Source organism: Oryza glaberrima, chromosome 12, assembly GCF_000147395.1.
Source record: "Oryza glaberrima chromosome 12, OglaRS2, whole genome shotgun sequence".
Classification (NCBI taxonomy): domain Eukaryota; kingdom Viridiplantae; phylum Streptophyta; class Magnoliopsida; order Poales; family Poaceae; genus Oryza; species Oryza glaberrima.
This window is the reverse complement of record NC_068337.1, coordinates 11,674,493-11,690,163: the sequence shown is the minus strand read 5'-3', so window position 1 is coordinate 11,690,163 and position 15,671 is coordinate 11,674,493. Positions and strand designations below refer to the sequence as shown.

The window sequence follows — 15,671 nt, the reverse complement described above, 5'->3', positions numbered from 1 at the left end:
TAATAATAAGATTAAAATAGACTTCAACCGTTGCAACACACGGGCATTTTTTCTAGTCTTTTAATAAAAGAAAATCACATATAACAAAATATAGAGAACCAATGGTTATATTAAGAACATTTCACCAGGATCATGGTAAGAAAATTGAAGCTGGTTGAATATAATTAGCTAGTTTTACACTACTGACTTGAACAATTCTGTGTAGTAACGACATATAGATTTGAATATCTTCACCACTTGGGAAACAAATGTGAACTACATAAACATGTGGATATGCAATCTTGTAGCACCAGCGCAGATTGCTTGGCAGGTCTCATAGTAACTTGAACAACCTTCAAATGATAAAGTTCTATGGTTTAGATTCAATGCTCTTTCAGAAAACATGTTGGTAAGACCTTTGAATACTTGAATTTAAGTATTCAATCAGAATACTTGAATCACATATTTCAACACTTGAATTCAATGGGAGGAGCCATCTTTCTTTTTCCTTGATTTTACCAATTTACCATCAACACCATTTTGACAAATGATCTGACTACTCGTGGTCTATGTATTTGCATCACTATGAGAATATTCTTCCTGACATTTTTGGCGCCGAGCTGACTGAGCATACGCTAAAGTTCCACCCGCAAGTAATACACCAGAAACAACTGCAAGAGCTCTCATGTTGATATTTGTAAAGAATAAGGAACATGAGATAAGAACTAAATGATCGGCTTACTAAAATTTAGAAATATAATGTTAAAACAGCACACCTTCTCAAAGACAAAAGGTTGTGTCCATGCTCTGTCAGTTGCAATAACTGAAGAGATGGCATTGTTGCTAAGTAGACACCAAAAAAAATATAACCGTTCAGCTCTAAGAAAATATTGAAGACTAAGAAAGACCGCCTCTGTGATGATACAACATCAATATATTAATTTCAACCTGTTAAGATTAATAAGCAGAAAAATATATATCATATAATTGCCAAAACGGAACGCATTGCAAAGTGTTGTTAAAAAATAAAGTAGAGAAAACATGACAAGCAAGATAGATCTAAAAATGGGCAGCAAAGCTACCAGACAAAAACAGAGAGGGGATAGCAGTATGTTACACAGATACCACAAAAAAAGTGTAATTGTTTCTATCTGCCTGAAGTCAGCAGCTGGGTGAGATATAAGCTATATGCTCTCAATCATGAACAAACTTACTGCAGACCTGAGTTCCACTGACTGACAGATGAAAAATACTCCCCAACAGCTAGCAACCAATACATTGTGGTAGTTAATATTACCTAGATATAAATCCCATCCCACAAATAAAAAAGCTCAACGAAACAGTAAAAGAAATTTTGGACATTCAGAGGACCCGTTTGGACAGGGGCAACTGTCCACTAACAAATCACAGCCTGAACATAATCATAGCTGTTTGCAGTAGCATATGCATCAACAGAAGCAATGACAAGAGGTGTTTTGTGGCCCACGAGCAAAGCTACCAGACAAAAATATATGACCCCTTCACACCCCCCACCTACTGTGTAGTGTGCACACGAGCAGCAACACATCCTACCATACAAGCCATTAACTCTCCATCCCAAGATTAGATTTCAAAGGTTAACATGACAATTATGACAAAACAGATCAGGAGAAAATCCAAAAAGTATTTTTCTCATCCAAGGTTGCACCTATTAACTGACCAATCACATTGTTTTTAGTGGCAATGTAAAATGTTATAGGAGTGGAAACATCTCGGCTATACCACTCATGGTCACACTATCAAGAATGGCAATCTATACAACAAAAGGTTATATCAATGTTATAGCCAAAAATAAAAATTAAATGAGTGGTTTAAAAAAGTTCAAGATTCTTACATGTGGCTTCAAGTAGGTGCGTAGATCATAAATAATTTGTACAAAGCCTCAAAAATATCCTTGCACTCATTCAGCTTGGATAGTTTGATAGGAAAAAAAATACCAAGGTTAACACTGAAACAAACCTTTGGAAATGAAAAAGAAAAAAAAAACAGTTGCCTGTGTTTATAGGTTTCAAGTGGCAAAAGTAAATTTAATTTATTATGTATGCACATAGTGGTAGAGGTTACCAGCATGCACATGCGCATGGAGACTTTGATTGCTGACTTGTTGTGGCAGTGCTGCTGGGTGTCCTGCAATCAAATAAGTCAGGGAAAATGCACAACCGTTGTATGGAAGCATGAATGCCTAAAAAAAAATTAAATGCAGACGTTCATTAAGATGAGAAAAAGCAAGATTCAAACAGCTGAAAATGCTTTCCAGGGGCACACATGTGATTTAGCCCTGCAGAAACTACAAGAAATTAAAAACCATTCTAAGGGATCACATGTAACACATGCGAATTGAAAAGATGTAATCATAACCCACACAATATACAAGGGGCGGTAAAAACTATACAAGTAATTAAAGATCACTTTTAGGCAAATAAACATTGGAAAAATGTTATCCGGACGCTATGCTAAAACCCATGTTCTGGAGTGCCCACATACCTAGCATTTGTGAGAATTTCCAGCCCAGCACTTCAATACCTGCAACTTATACCATAGGAAGAACCATGAGCCTGAAATCACATCTTAGAGTAATGTAACAGTACCATGTTCATCAGTGCATCTTAGTATGCTCAAATTTGGAAGTAGCATCAACACGACAATATTTTTCTCGGACTTAGAGTGAGAGAGAAATCAGTAGGCCTCACAACCATTGATGCTTTCTACGTAGAGGTCTAACTGACGTAAGCCAACATATTCAACATGTGAGGTTGAGGCACAATATTAGATCTGTAATTAGTACAGGTTGTCACTATAGAAAATAATACCAAATCAAAAATAAATTATACATCAATTATAAGAAGCAAACCCAAGGAATGGTTGAAGCTGCAACCGGAGCATGCAAAATCTTTAGGTTCAGATGGTGGTAGAGGTTATTAATGAGGTCCCTAAACCCTGAACCCTATGCAAATCTGAAATAGTTAAACTAACAATCTTGCATGATAAATAAATGAACTGACCCTCCATTAGTTGGGTTTATTTAGCTACATATAGTGTAAGCATTCAAATGTATTGTAAATCTCAAGATTCCCATAAACGGAAATTCATGCAGTGATTAACTTGAAGTAATAGCGTACTGCTGCTAGCAGACCTAACAACTCTTCATACGAAAATGTTTAAAGTACTTAGGTATTCAGGATGTCTACGGAATTATTTGGTACATACAAATTATAGCATTAAACCAGATCATCCCAACTTTTACTCGTAAGACTTGAAATTCTATCTTGGTCCGTTTAGTAAACTACTTTCTTGCTAGACCTTAAATTGCCATGGAAATGCATGTGATTATCCCAAGTAATGCAATATCCCAGTAAAATTAATGGAAACATAACATTACCTAATGGTGTGAGAGCCGGTTTTTGTAGGCCATCAGAGCTTGTCAAAGAAAGGATACTACATCTAAAGACCTAATGTATAGGGCCGCCTTATAAACCCTTCTTCTTTCAATGTTTCATGGGAGACAATAGCACATGGCACATTTCTTGACATTTAACCAGATAAACACAGGACAAGCCAAATAAAAGAAACATCATCCTATGCCCTAGCAACCAGGATTGTACATTCCACCTCTAGAAGGGCAGACATCAAACAATGCCTTAGTAATTAGGACTATACATTTTTCACCTCTAGAAGGCAGATGCTGATTCCTTTAGAATCACAGAACTTCCACCTGAAATGAAATCATATTTAGCTCAAAACAGGATCTTCGATAAGTCCCAGCAGTAAGTCATGACTCATTTCCGGTTATCAGCCATGGGCCACTGTCTCAAGGTATATTAGGCCCACAAGCCTCAAAACCAGAAAAATAGACCTATTAGAGATTATAAACATTCAACAAAAATACAATATCTCACCTTTTAACCACATTAGTTCTTTTTTTCTATGATATGAAACAGGAATACAGAGATTAAAACTACACCATCATTTTAGCCGCAAGTCACGAAAGATCATCCAATAAATCAGTAGTACCTTCCTTTCATTTACAGGATCATGTAAAAAGGAGAAGAAACAATTCCATGATTATCACGGTGCCATCTATATAGGTAATGTTGGTTTGCCTTGCAAACAAACTCGAACCAACCTGATCCACTCTATTAGATTATTAGCATACAGAACACATGCCATATTTTCCACTTCATATTCCTATTCTTAGAAACATATAAAATAATCTGTGGAGAAAAAAAATCCATCCCATCTTATTTCTATGCGGAAAAAATACACAAGCACCAAGCAATACTTCCGATGAGGAATTGACCACGACGTGTCTGCGGCGTGCTGAACTTATTCATTATGTCCTGTGCATCTTGACAATATAATCTGTGGAACCGGAAACTGTTGTAGCAAATGGCAAAGAAAATAATGGAAGGAGGAGAACCACAAACTGTAGGAGCTCATGTACCTACGGTATGGTAACCCCGTAGCGGAGCCTGAGCCAGAGCATGGGGCTTCTTCATCCGCAACGCCCTCGAGCCAGAGAAGCAAGCCATATCATTAACTGGGGTGCTTCTTCATCAGCAACGCCCTCGACATCCCCATCGACCTTGGTTGCAACTCCACCACCGTCATCAGATCACGCCTCTACGTTCGATCTGCGCCACCGCAGCCTGGATCTGATGCTGATGCCAGCCGCCGATGGTCAGAGCATCTCCCGCCTCCACCCTTCCAGGACGGAGCTCCACTTATCCCCACTGTTGGATCACGAATGAGAGATATTGCAAAAGAAGAAGCACACATAAGGGGATGAGAAGAAAGCTCACTGCAACCATTGAAGCAGCCAAGGCTGAGGTCGAGGTCAAGATCACCCCCGCCGGCGGTTCCTGGAGCCCATGAGACGGCAGCGATGGCGGTCGAGAGCGGTGGCAGCGGCGGCTTGCGAATCGCCCGGGTGGGAGAGGGAGGGGCGAGAGGAGGGGATGCGGGCTGCGGCGGCGCTTCTCCACCATACAGCCGCCTGCAGGCCTCTCCCCTCTTTATTGCTGTTGCCGCCTCTCACTCCTCAAATCGACGGACAACCGTCCCCTATGCCATGAAGTTGCGGCGATGGCGGCCGGCTCCACGCCTCCACCCCAGGTCGACCGCTCATAGCGGTCTTTGGCGGTGAAGGACGGAGGTGTGGCGGAGGATGCAGCGGTGACGCTCGGCGATGGCGACGACAGCGGATGACGACGTTGCGTCAGTCAGATCCGCGTCCCCCAAACACATGGAGGTCGGATCCGCCTCCTCTACAGCGACGACGGCAGCGGCGGCGTGAGCCAGAGGTGGCGCACTCGGCGACGGCCACGCGAGGCAGAGGGGAAGGAAGAGGAGGCAGAGGCGGAGCTGGCGGCGCGAGGGGGAGGTAGAGGCGGAGACGGCGGCGACGCGACGGCAACGGAGGTGGAGGCGGCGGCGCGAGGGGGAGGCGGAGGTGGCGCTCGGCGGCGGCGGCGGGAGAGGGAGAGGGAGGGGAGGGCGAGACGGGAGCGGGGAGGGCACGCGGGTAGTGGCGGCTAGGGTTGGGGGGAGAGTGGGGGACTGGGAGTGGATGAGTGCGCGTATTTATTCGAAAAAGCCCTTATTCTTCCACATTTTAGAACGTAGTCCTAGAGCGCGATTTTTCCCTCCTTATCATAGAATATCCACCTTTTATAAGGTCTTAAACATAAAATATTGTCTCATAGGTACTGTTGGTGAGGGACATAGACCGAATTACGCACAAACTGGAGGGTTTTTTTTTGAAAAATTCCACCGCCCCGCACTATTGCTAGCCTACGTGGACCACGCGAGAGGGCGCCCCTTCTGCGGCTGTTAATAAAAACACGCCAAAAAAACACTGTAGTAATCCTACGTGGATACGCCCAGAACTCACCCCATGCGCCACACTTGATAGTTTCTAATGTGTTTTCTTCCTGCATGCACAGAATTAGTTTGAGGAACTCCATGGTCAAATTTTGGTCCATGAATTTTTCTGATTTTAGTGTCCAAAATGATTTTATTGCTTGTAGTTGTTTTATACAAGCACCATGGACTGAAGGTTTGTTTGGGTTAGGGGGGAACGGATGTGATTATAGGTCAGTGGTTAAAATGTGGATTTGCTTATAGGTCACTGGTTTTAGAGTGGATGTTTAATTTGTAGGCGGAATGGAATGGATGTACTTAACCACATAATTTTGCTTACTGTAGAAGTAAATTTAGGTTTAAGTGGTAGTTAACTTTTGGGTGTAAATAGTAAGGATTTGTTTCGTTGCAGGTTGTGAGATTTCATAAAAAATGGGTAGCATTACCCATCACACATGATCTTTTTTCAGAACTATTTTTGTAGTTCAAGCAAGGTTCCAACTTCCGAAGTTTTTGTCATGCTGATAGACACACCTAGCTGAACATGTAGCTTTATGGATCAAATGGCTTCTTCTAAACTAAGCAGGAGTAACAGATTGTTGTACATGATATAGACTAACATTTATTAGGCTGCTCCTATATTAGCATCTCGTTGGTTTATTGGGTCAAGTTCGAATTCAATCAACAAGTAGGGACTGGGTCAGGCCGTCAGGGTCCAATATATAAAGGCTTACAGGCCCCAGTTTATGCCTGAGTTTGCTGACTTTGCATATGCAGTGATCGATGTGGGTCTGAACCTCTCCCACTTGTTCCGGTGAAGTCTGGTATGAAGTTGATAAATTTTGGTTTTTCATTTAACTGAAGTGATGTTTGTAGAATAGTAATTAAATCCATTTTGTTTGATCAGATTAACTGATGAACTGGTCATGGTCATGTGTTAACTGCCACGTCAAAGATGGACATTGCCATCGAACCTGCATGAAAACCAGGGAAATGACCATGGTGGCGTCAGCTATTCTTTTTCGTGGTCTCCACTTGTTAGCACATACATTAGTCTTTTTCATGGGGACAAGCATTTGTTTTCCAGAAAACTACAATTTTTTTTTTCAATTTACTTTTCATAGGGACAAGCGTTTCTCTTCTTCATGGGGACAATCAAGTATAAGATGATTTTTTTTCTAGACTTGAGAGGTAATTTTAACATATTTCAAAAGTAACTTACATGTTACAAGAAAGTATAACTTTTACATGGTCAAAAAGTAACTTTCTGTAAGACTATTTCAAGTACTGATTTTTTATTCCTTTTTCATTTTTTTCATGCATTATCAAAAAATTTTTTTGCTTTGTTTTCACTGTAGAAGGAATGAATGAAAACTAATGAAAACCAATCACAAAATGCAAAGTTTCTAGCTTTAGAAATAATTTTATCAATTTCCTAGAGTAACTTTCATGTCACTTGAAAGTAACTTTTACATGGTCAAAAAGTAATTTTTTTTGTAACATTTAATTTCTATATGCATCAGTTGTTATGCAATTATAGAACAATATCTAATACTATTTCCCACACATTTTAATTGGTTCAAATAAAACATCTATGGGCTCTCACTGAGATAATGAAAAAAAACATGGATCATGGTTAAAGGATCTGAAGAATAAAGGTCAGATATCATGCGGGATACTTAGGCTAGAGTTCAATGCACGTGGTTAGTGAAGATTCCATATGGCATACTATAGAGGTATTGTGTGCGTATAAGATGCGGAGTCGAATTTGGAAGGAGTCCAAATTTGATATGATTGGTTATGTAAAGTTTGTTTCTTGTACGAGAAGGTTTCCTAGATGGATTAGGACTTCTAGTATGAGTTTGGTTTGTGGCTTTAGGCTGTCTACCTCATGTATAAATAGAGATTGGGCGTGAGGCTTCCCGGTATCGCTTTTGAGAGTATTGAGTTGATAGTTTAGTTAGGGTTTCGAGTTTAGTCGAGATTTTTGTAAGGAGTGCTGTTGTTGCACTTTGTAAACACAGAGAGAAGCAATAAAGTTGTCATCCACTTTGAGAGTTCTTTGATTTGGGTTTCATCGGGTTTGGCGGTCTAACCGGCAACATACCGGCGGTCAGACCGGCGGCAAGGCGGCGGTCAGACCGGCGACGGCAACAGGAGGCAGAGCCGATCTTTAGGCGGTTGGACTGGGCGATCAACTCTGGTCAGACCGACGTTTCTCAGGCGGTCAGACCGACACATCTTCTTCGGTCAGACCGTGATCCGTCGAATTTGAGAGTAATTTTTAATTCCGCAAAAATTTGGGTTTTTGGGCATACCGACCATTCACCCCACTCTGGTTGGCTTAGTTCTGGTGTTTCGATCCTACAAGTGGTATCAGAGCCTTGTTTTCTTCTTTGGATTTTAACCGATCTAGAGTTTTTGCCATGGCTAATAAGTTTACAACTAATCCCCATGTTTTCAATGGAACGAATTTTCCTTATTGGTGTAGTAAGATGTAATCTTATATCCAGGCTGAGGATCTTGATATTTGGAGGTAAGTTTCTAATCCTTATGTGATTCCTGATGAAATCAATACCGCTGTTTTAAAAACTGAATTTGAAAATAATTGCAAAGCTCGCAATATTCTTTTGAGTGGAATTTCTCGTTCGGATTTTTATCGTGTTTCTCATCTTAAAACTGCCCATGTGATTTGGATTGCTTTGAGAAATTTTCATCAAGGAACTAATAACATTAAAGAACTTCGTTGGGATCTTTTCAAAAAGGAGTACATAAAATTTGATATGAAACCTAGAGAAGCTTTGGATGACTATCTTTCTAGGTTTAACAAAATTTTGAGTGATATTAGATTTGTTGATTCTTCTTATGATGTTAATTACATACAATCAAAGGTTTCTCGTCACTTTTTGAATGGTCTTGACATGTCTATTTGGGAGATGAAAGTTACATCGATTCAGGAGTATGTTGATATGTCTACTTTAACTTTGGATTCGCTTTACACAAAACTTAAAACTCATGAGATGAATATTCTTGCTCGTAAAGTTGATTTTAAGTCTAGTGCTTTGGTTTCTTCTTCGACTTCTTTGGATGGTGGTGCTTCTTCATCGAAGTCTTCTATTCTTGCATTGTTTAATGCCATGTCCGATGAGCAACTCGAACAGTTTGAGGAGGAGGACTTGGTTTTGCTGACTGACAAGCTTTCTCAAGCTATAAATAATGTTAGGTACAGGAAAAGAAGTGGACCAAATCGTTGCTTTGAATGTGGTGCTCTTGATCACCTTCGTTCGCATTGTCCTAAGCTTGGGAAAGGCAAAAAGGAAGATAATGGCGATGAGAAGACCAAGGAGAACAAGCCAAAGAGCACATTCAAGGGGAAGAAGATCAAGGAGACTCTCAAGAAGGCATTTGATCAAGTCTATGCTGCTTTTGAGCCTCTAAGCGATGTAGATGGAGAAAGTGAAGATGAAGATAAGGGAAAGAACATCTTCGGTGTTTGCTTCATGGCACGTGGTGAATCGGATTCAGAGTGTGAAGACAATGAGGCTTTGGTCGCGATGAAGGAGAACGTGTGGATCGTGGATTCCGGTTGTTCGCGGCACATGATCGGTGATAAAAATTGGTTCTCCTCCCTCAAACAAGCATCCAAGACTGAATTGATTATCTTTGGTGATGCTTCTACTAGTGTTGTTCTCGCTACAGGTTTGGTCAAGGTAAATGACAAATTTGAATTGAAAAACGTAACTTTGGTGGAGGATTTAAAGTATAATTTGCTTTTAGTTTCACAAATTGTTGATGAAAATTTTGAGGTTCACTTTAAGAAAACTGGAAGTAAAGTATTTGATTCTTGTGGTGATTCTGTGTTGAATATTTCTCGCTATGGAAGAGTGTTTAAAGCTGATTTTGAAAATCCTGTTTCACCTGCGATAACATGTTTGGTTGCTAAGTTTGATAAGGATGTGATGTTTTGGCATCGTAGACTTAGACATGTTGGTTTTGATCATCTCATGAGGTTAAGTGGATTGGATCTTGTTCGTGGTTTGCCTAAACTTAAGAAAGATCTTGATTTGGTTTGTACACCGTGTCGTCATGCTAAGATGGTTGCTTCTTCACATGCTCCTATTGTTTCTATGATGACAGATGCACCGGGACAACTATTACACATGAACACTGTTAGTCCAGCTAGAGTGCAATCTGTTGGAGGAAAGTGGTATGTGTTGGTTATTGTTGACAATTTTTCTCGATATTCTTGGGTTTTCTTTATGGCAGATAAGGATGAGGCTTTTCAACACTTTCGTAGTTTGTATCTTCGATTGAATCTTGAATTTCCTGGTTCTTTGAAAAGAAATCGAAGTGATAATGGTGGTGAGTTTAAAAATGCTTCATTTGAACAATTTTGCAACGAAAAAGGTCTTGAACATGAATTTTCTTCTCCTCGTGTTCCCCAATAATACGGTGTTGTTGAAAGGAAGAATCGGTCTTTGGTTGAGATGGCTAGAACGATGTTGGATGAGTATCACGCTCCAAGAAAATTTTGGGCTGAGGCGGTTAACACTGCATGTTATATTTCAAATCGGGTTTTCTTGAGGTCAAAAATTGGAAAAACTTCTTATGAGCTTCGATTTGGACATCAACCCAAAGTTTCACATTTGCGTGTTTTTGGTTGCAAATGCTTTGTCTTGAAATATGGAAATTTGGATAAGTTTGAGGCACGCTCTACCGATGGAATGTTTTTTAGTTACCCCGCACACCCTCATGGCTATCGTGTACTTGTTTTGGAAACTAACAAAATTGTTGAAACTTGCGAAGTTACTTTTGAGGAGGCTAGTCCAGGTACTAGACTAGAAATTGCAGGTACATTGTCACAGGTTCAGGGGGAGGATGGTTGTATTTTTGAAGACGAGAGCGATGACGACGACGACGAGGTCGGCTCGGCGGTCAGACTAGGCGCCAGGTCGGTCAGACCGCCACTGGCGGTCAGACCTACACAGGAGGTGCGGTCAGACCGGCTAGGTTCGTCGGCTTCTGGTTCTGTTGATGCTAATCGTGATGGTCCTCCAGAGGTTACAACTTTGACCAGTGAGGGTACAGAACGTGAAACAACTTCAAAAACCGCTGCTCCTTTACACAATCAACGATGACATCCGCCGGAACAAATCATTGGTAATTTAGGTGAGCGGACTACAAGGTCTAAGGTAACGAGTCATGATGTTTGTTCAAATTATGCATTTGTTGCTACTTTTGAACCCAAATATGTTACTCATGCATTAATTGATGAATCGTGGATTAATGCCATGCATGAAGAACTTGAAAATTTTGAGAGAAACAAAGTTTAGACTTTAGTTGAACCACCTTCTGGACATAATATTATTGGAACCAAGTGGGTTTTCAAAAATAAACAAAATGAGGATGGTTTGATTGTGAGAAATAAAGCTAGACTTGTTGCTCAAGGTTTTACCCAGGTGGAGGGTTTGAATTTTGATGAAACTTTTGCTCCTGTTGCTAGAATTGAGGCAATTAGACTTTTGTTGACTTTTGCTGCTTCAAAAGGTTTTAAATTGTATCAAATGGATGAGAAAAATGCTTTTCTAAATGGTTTTATACAGGAGGAAGTTTATGTCAAACAACCACCAGGTTTTGAAAATCCTGATTTTCCCAACCATGTTTTTAAATTGTATAAAGCTTTGTATGGCTTGAAACAAGCACCTAGAGCATGGTATGATAGGCTTAAGAACTTTTTGCTTGCGAAAGGTTTTACAATGGGAAAGATTGACAAAACACTTTTTGTTCTTAAGCATGGTAATAATCAACTGTTCGTTCAGATTTATGTGGATGATATCATCTTTGGTTGTTTAACTCACGCTTTGGTTGTAGAGTTTGCTGAGACTATGCGTATGGAATTTGAGATGAGCATGATGGGTGAGTTATCGTACTTTTTGGGATTGCAAATTAAGCAAACACCTCAAGGTACATTTGTGCATCAAACGAAGTACACGAAGGATCTTTTGAGGCGGTTCAAGATAGAGAATTGCAAGCCAATTTCAACACCAATTGGTTCTACAGGTGTTGGATCTTGATGAAGAGGGTGAAACTATTGATCAAAAGGAGTATAGAAGTATGATTGGATCTTTGTTGTATCTAACTGTTTCTAGGCCAGACATACAATTTGCTGTGTGTTTGTGTGCACGCTTTCAAGCTTCTCCTCGTGCTTCACATCGTCAAGCAGTCAAGTGAATAATGAGGTATTTGAATCATACACTTGAGTTTGGAATTTGGTATTCTACTTCATCTTCTATATGCTTGAGTGGATATTCCGATGCTGATTTTGCTGGTTGTAAAATTGATAGGAAAAGTACTAGTGGAACATGTCATTTTCTTGGTACATCATTGATTGCATGGTCTTATAAGAAACAGTCTAGTGTTGCTCAATCAAGTGCTGAATCTAAATATGTTGCTGCTGCTAGTTGTTGTTCACAGATTCTTTAGCTTATATCCACTTTGAAAGAGTATGGTCTTACTTTTGAGAAAGTACCTCTCTTTTGTGATAATACTAGTGCTATAAATATTGCTAAGAATCCTGTTCAATACTCACGCACAAAGCACATTGATATTCGTTTTCACTTTTCAAGGGATCATGTTGAGAAGGGAGATGTTGAATTGACGTTTTTGGATACAAAGTTGCAACTTGTTGATATTTTCACCAAACCATTGGATTCTAATCGCTTTGCTTTTATTCGTGGAGAATTGGGTATTATTCATCCTTTTGGCATGGTTTGAGGGGGAGTTTTTGTACCTCATGGTTTTATCAAGCAAAATTTTGACAATAAGAGAAATTGAAAAAGAGAGCTTTGTTCCATACATGTGGTATTTTCTTGTGCATGCTAGCAATACTAATAAGGTTTAGTTGTCTCTAGCATAGCTTGTATGTATTTTATTCTTCTTATGAGACTTAGATATTACTTTTAAGTGAAATGATGCATGACACTTAAATTCTATACTTGAATTAAGGAAATATGCAATATTGATGCTAGCATATGGTTTGATTTAGAAATGCTTTATATATTTGCTTTATTGAATTGTTATTCCTCAAATAACTTTGTAATTGCTCATTGTGCAAGAGTCTTGGAAACAGTCTTGACGACAAGGATGTACCCGAATTAATTGAGAGAAAAATATAAGCAAAATGGCTCAAATAAAAGTTAAAAAATTCTCTTGGTTGTTTTGTGCTAAAGCTTACTTGAGAAAGAGTGATAGTTGCAATAGGTATATATGTATAGTGTTTATTTTTCAACCTATGTACTTGTAAAGATGTTGCATTATAAATCGTATGAAATCATGAAATTTGATTGTTGATTTGAACTTAAGTGTAATATCTTTGGTTCATGATTATACTTTAATGCATGCTTGCTATATTATAGATGGGTTCATCTTCTTTTTATTGCAACACATGACTTGATGTGCTATATGTATGCTAAGCTCTTGAATATTAATGAACATAATTCCTATGCTTGATGAAATCATTGTCAAAAGGGGGAGACGAGAGAAGAGTTTTTTTTTGAGAAGTTTTGAAAAGAGAAGAGAGCATGTTTTTGGTTCAAGGGGGAATTTCTTTCTTTTCAGAAGTGAGAGAAGTTTTCTTTTGGATTTTGAGCACGATGTGTACATTTGTACAAAGTGTGCTTTTTACCACTTTTGTTTTTATTTTTCCAAACACCAAAACATTTTTGATGGGTTTGCCAATGTGTTCATCAAGGGGGAGATTGTAAAATCAAAGTGTTTTTGATTCCTTATTTTGTGATGAACAATTGGCATCGGTGATTATCGGTTTTGTTATTTGGAGATTATTGGCAAAGTGGTTTTGGAGATGATTGGTTTTTATAGGTGATCTACATGTATTGTTGTGATTCGGGTTCGGTCAGACCGGGCAGTGGTTGCCGGTCAAACCGGCGATATGCGTGCGGTCAGACCGGCCAGCCCGCGGTCTGACCGGCCGACTCTGTGTTGGTTTTGGTTTCGGGTTGTTTCATTGGATATCCGTGATTGTTTCATGTTTTTGACTTCTAGATGGATACTATAGGTATGTAATACTGTTGTTTGCTAACAATGAGTCAAGTTGGAGATAGCTTGGTCTCGAAATATGGTTTCTTTATTTGATTCATGTGTAGGTGACTTGATGCCTCGGAAGAGTATTGTTAGTGATGGATCGGGCGTCGACTTGGGGATAAGGCGATGTCCGTGATGGTCAGATATCATGCGGGATACTTAGGCTAGAGTTTAATGCACGTGGTTGGTGAAGATTCCACATGGCATACGACGGAGGTATTGTGTGCGTATGGGATGCAGAGTCGAATTTGGAAGGAGTCCAAATTTGGTATGATTGGTTATGTAAAGTTTGTTTCTTGTATGAGAAGGTTTCCTAGATGGATTAGGACTTCTAGTATGAGCTTGGTTTGTGGCTTTAGGCTGCCTACCTCATGTATAAATAGAGAGGGAGCGTGAGGCTTCCTGGTATCGCTTTTGAGAGTATTGAGTTAATAGTTTAGTTAGGGTTTCGAGTTAAATCGAGATTTCTGTAAGGAGTGCTGTTGTTGCACTTTGTAAACACAGAGAAGCAATAAAGTTGTCATCTACTTTGAGAGTTCTTCGATTTGTGTTTCATCGAGTTCGGCGACATACCGGCGGTCAGACCGGCGGCAAGGCGGCGGTTAGACTGGCGGTAGATCTACGGTCAGACCGGCGACGGCAACGGGAGGCAGAGCCAATCTTTAGGCGGTTGGACCGGGCGATCAACTCCGGTCAGACCGACGTTTCTTAGGCGGTCAGACCGGCACATCTACTTCGGTCAGATCGTGATCCATCGAATTTGAGAGTAACTTTTAATTCCGCAAAAGTTTGGCTTTTTGGGCATACCAACCATTCACCCCTCCCTCTGGTGGGCTTAGTTCTGGTGTTTCGATCCTACAATTGATGTGACGCTTATTTGGTATTTGAATTAAAAAAATATATGTGAGGTTCATTTGTCATTCACAGAAGAAATATTTGTAGGACCCTCATGTCAGTCCTTATTTTCTCCTTTAGTTCTTCCTCCTCCCCCTCTCGGAAGTAAATTGCACAGGACTTAAGTCATTCCTAGATTCAAAAGACTTTGCTTCCCTACATGCCACGTGTTCAACACAAATGTGTCCCACACATTTTTTTTAATTCTAATGCCATAGAAGCGCCACGTAGGACGAAGACTATATCAATACCTCCACATAGTCACCACGTCAGTGAAACCGCTGAAAGTGTCAAATTGCACCGGGTTTTAATAGTTTGAGGGTCGAGATATCTGGTATTGTGGTTTAGGAATATAAATCAGGTTCGACCACCAGTTAAGATAGTCAAAGTGAACTTATTCCAATAACTAATCCATACCAAAAAAAAATATTATAATGACAAAGTACTCATATGATTCATTGGCTTGTACATAAATTGGCTAAAAATAGAATTATATCAATCTTTGCCAAATTTTGGAATCAAATCGCACATCCCACACTACCAAAATTTTGGCTTGCCAATATTTTGCTTATGTTGACAGTGGCTACAGTCTTAACAAACCTTTGAGTTTCTATTTTAATGCTATAAAATAGTGTCAGGGTTACGGATTAGGTATACCCTTTATCCTTGGATATACGTTGTATACTGATATGGTATACCCGCACGTATACGGATAGTCCCTATATACGTTAAGGAAATCTATCACGAGATAGAAGCAAAATCCACAGATGGAAGGGGTCTACTCGGACAAGATTGGGTCT

General features: G+C 39.7%; 1 long non-coding RNA gene across 8 annotated transcripts; it reads right to left on the bottom strand.

The window, feature by feature from the left end:
* Positions 1-91: 91 nt before the first annotated feature.
* On the bottom strand, positions 92-5,549 carry LOC127757085 (uncharacterized). 8 transcript variants are annotated; one of them, XR_008013354.1, is made up of 5 exons: positions 4,818-5,549; positions 4,460-4,748; positions 2,083-4,377; positions 1,853-1,926; positions 92-927 (listed from the first exon to the last, which is right to left on the bottom strand). It is a non-coding gene; the product is annotated as an uncharacterized LOC127757085 (long non-coding RNA). The 8 variants fall into 8 exon arrangements; XR_008013350.1 differs by having other exon boundaries at positions 92-650; positions 756-4,377; XR_008013349.1 differs by having other exon boundaries at positions 1,853-4,377.
* Positions 5,550-15,671: the final 10,122 nt, after the last annotated feature.